Raw genomic sequence first — 4,114 nt, forward strand, 5'->3', positions numbered from 1 at the left:
TGTGTGTGTCTGTCTGTCTATCTGTACTAGGCCTTGAACTCAAGGCCTCATGTTCCCACTTGGCTTTTTCCACACTTGGCCAGTACTCTAGCACTTGAACTATGTCTCCAATTCAGTTTTGCTGCCGGCTAATTGGAGATAAAAGTGTCTCAGACGTTTCTGCCTAGGCTGGCTTCAAATTGTGGTCCTCAAATCTCAGCCTCCTAAGTAGACAGGATTACAGGCATGAGTCACCAGTGCCCAGCTAAGACTGTTTATAATAGCATCTCCAATGGACTAAAACAGCTACCTCCAGGGTGTTCCTTTTGGCAGGGAACAGCACAGAAGTGGAGCTGTGCTTTAGGGCTTCACTTTAGGAGGCACATGATATCTCTGGTTATTAAAGATGCTAAGGTTTCTCTACTGGAAAGTCAGAATGTTTCAATTTGCAGTTAATAAGTAGTTTGTGGAGCAAGACTTTGAGACTCTATAAATATCTAGTTCCTCATCAAATATTTAACTGGTTTTAACATCCATTGATTAGTCTTGCCAGAATCAAGGATTACTATAATGATAGCAACGTTTTATTTTTTCAATTATTTTCTATTTTGTGGTTTCCCACAATAAAAAAAAAAATCACAGTCCATTAAATTTGCCCTGCAATGCTGGCCAACAGTCACAAAACCATGTAAGTATTCCTGAATTATGATTGTAAAAACAGAACATTTAGAATTGGAGTATTTTATGCAACTTTTATTTATTTATTTTGCCATGTCTTGTGCTGAGTTTCTTGGAATATTCATTCTTCATTTCTACCGGAAGGAATAAATAGCATTGTGCCTCAAGAGAAACTAGATGAATAAAACAGAAGGCAGATATATTGGCTCTGCTATTTTCAGATCCTGCTGAAAGTAATTTTAGAGCCATCTGTGGCCTAATTCTAATCTTTCGTGTTCCACACATTTTCTCGTGTGAATACGATGGCTAACAGCTAGGTGGTTCTACAGCATCTTCTAGGAGCTACTAGATTGAGGATGTTAGTTCAGTGTGTGCTTGTTGCTTGATTTCTCCAGCTCTAAGATGCCCCCTGCAAGCTGAGCATTGGTGGCTCATGCCTGGAATCCTTGCTATTCAGGAGGCTGAGGGGCTGGAGATATGGCCTAGTGGCAAGAGTGCTTGCCTTGTATTCAGGAGGCTGAGATCCAAGGATCTAGGCTGGAAGCCAACACTAGCAGACAAATCCTTGAGACTCTCATGTCCAATTCATCAACCAAAAGGTGTATGTGGATGGGGCTGGGAATATGGCCTAGTGGTAAAGTACTTACCTTATATACATGAAGCTCTGGGTTCGATTCCTCAGCACCACATATATAGAAAAAGCCGGAAGTGGTGCTATGGCTCAAGTAGTAGAGCAAAAAGAAGCCAGGGACAGTGCTCAGTGCCTGAGTTCAAGCCCTGCAACTGGCAAAAAATAAAACAAAAGGTGTATGTGGAGGTATGGTCAAGTGGTAGAGCACCAATCAAGAGTGCCTGAGGTTCTAGCCCAGAACAAGAGGAAGGAAGGAGAGAGAGAGGGAAGGAAGGGAAAAAAGGAGAGAGGGATGTGGAGGGAGATAGGGGAGAGAGGTGAATGGAGGAAAAAGGGAAGGAAGAAAGGACAAGAAAGAAAGAGGAGATGATACTCTTCACAAAAGATCAGAGGGGACGAAGGAGACATGACAACTGTGTATGACATGGTGTCCTGGACTGGATTCTGGTCTGGTAGGACTTCAACGGGACAAGTGAAAACATACAGTCTCTACAACATGCACAATCTCAAATTATGTTATAAAGCTGGGAGATGACACCAACTCGATGTGAATCCTGGGATTTTTCTCTTCCAATGTTAGCGGAACAGTCGGCAGAGTCTGCCTTTCCTGCCTCTCACACAAATCTCCACACTGTGATTTATGTTCCTGAACAAATGAGACTTAATTTAAGAGCAAATCATCAGCAACAGGTATAATAATCTTGGCAGAACATTTATTTTAATTAATTGCTTTCTGCCTAACATAGATAGAAGGATGTTGGTGCCATTTACCCTTATAAGGATTAGTGCTGTCGTGTAATTAAATTTTTTTTCTTCCCCTAGAACTTAAAAGTCTCATCAGTTTTAAATTACAAAGGCATTGGTTGACTTCCTATTTAATCATAACAATCTAACTTCTGTGGCAATGTTTACATAAGATGGTTGGGAAAGAGAAATGGAATTCAACTACTCTGTAGATAGGGATACCTACTCCCTTGCATAGATGCAGCTAGGCTCATGGGGATTCGAATGGGAAGGGGGCTGGGCTAGGCTAGCTCCTTCCTCCACAGACCTGACAGAGGGATATGACTATCAGCTTCATTATTATTGTCTGCATCTGTGTGTGTATGTGTTCTTGTACTTGGGTTTGACCTCAGGGACTGAGTGCTATCCCTGAGCTTCTTTTTGCTCAAGGCTAGCAACCTACCACTTAAGCCATGATGCCACTTCCAGCGGTTTTGGTCATTCAATGGAAATAAGAGTCTCACAGATGTTTCCTACTCAGGCTGGCTTTGAACCACAATCTTCAGATCTCAGTCTTCTGAGGTATCTAGGACTATAGGTATATCCATTACTGCCCACCACATCATCATCATCATCATCATCATCATCATCATCATCATCATCATGTAGTGTGTGTGTGTGTGTGTGTGTGTGTGTGTGTGTGTGTGTGTGTGTGTGTGCATGCCTGGGGGCTATCCCTGAGCCTTTTCACTCAAGGCTAATGCTTTACCACTTGAGCCACAGCGCCGCTTCGGCCTTTTCTGTTTATGTGGTACTGAGGAATCGAACCCAGGGCTTCATGCATGCAAGGCAAGCACTCTACCACCAAGTCACATTCCCAGCCCATCAATTACCTTTCTTATATCAATACTGATTGCTAGGAGGCAATCAGGATACATACATATACAAACTAGCATGAAACCCTTGACAGAAAAACAATGCCTGATTCTGATGAAATCAAAGCCTACTGGTTAAGTGTGACAATATAAATATTGTATTCAAACGACACAAATTTGGAATCATCAGCTTTATTTGTCACTCTTTATACACGTTGGTCCACTTTCACATGAAAAGTACAAACCATCCATCATCATGTAATATTTCATAGAATGCAGTTGTACCACAAACCATAGAAACTTCACATAGGGAAAGTTACTGAAATCACAATATTTCATATTCATGCTTCAAGATATCCCTTAAAAATCTGGTTTCATATAGTCTCAATACAAACATCCATACTCCACAAAGCTAGTCTCACAAAGCTGGTCTTTTATTCAATCATCATAGTACATTTTTTTACTTTTATTTTTGTGACAGACTGGGGCTTGAATTCAGGGTCTTGAGCTCTTAGCTGTTTAGCTCAAAGCTTATGCTCTACCACTTGAGCTAGAGTTCCACTTTCACCTTTTTGCTGGTTCATTAGAGATAAGAGTCTCACCTGGCCCAGTAAAGTACTACTTTTAATACCTTTATTAGACTATACAGATTACTAAACTTGCAGAAATGGCAAAAAACAAAACAAAATAAAAACAAAGAACCACCAGCCACCCTGTCAATCAGTTCTAAAAGTCAGTGATTGTAGGAACACATCCAGTATTTTAAGCCTGCTCTAAATTTAAAAGCTTTTCTCTTGTCTCAGAGATATTTACATCAAATTAAGACATTTACAAATAGTTCATAAAATATGACAGCGAAATATAATTTTCATTTAGCTTACATGAGAAAATGAAGCATTCCTAAGGTCTCTAATAAACTCAGTGCATTTCCCAAGATAAATAACACAAGCTATTCTAAGTGGTTTATGTTTCTTTCAGTGCATTTTCCACATTTATTAAACAGAATTACATTACATTATTATATAGCTATATCATAAAATTCAAGCATAATATAGAATCTATATATCACAGAATTCATCTCACAACAAAAGCATAATTCAGTCTAAAAAAGAGCCTCCACAGGCACACACAAAATAGAGAACAAAAATCTGATGTTTTTTTGTTCATTTTGATAAATTTAAGGTATATTGCCTATACTTTAAACCACACTACATGATGTATTAAAAAA

The sequence above is a fragment of the Perognathus longimembris genome, chromosome 28 (assembly GCF_023159225.1).
Source record: "Perognathus longimembris pacificus isolate PPM17 chromosome 28, ASM2315922v1, whole genome shotgun sequence".
NCBI classification, from domain to species: domain Eukaryota; kingdom Metazoa; phylum Chordata; class Mammalia; order Rodentia; family Heteromyidae; genus Perognathus; species Perognathus longimembris.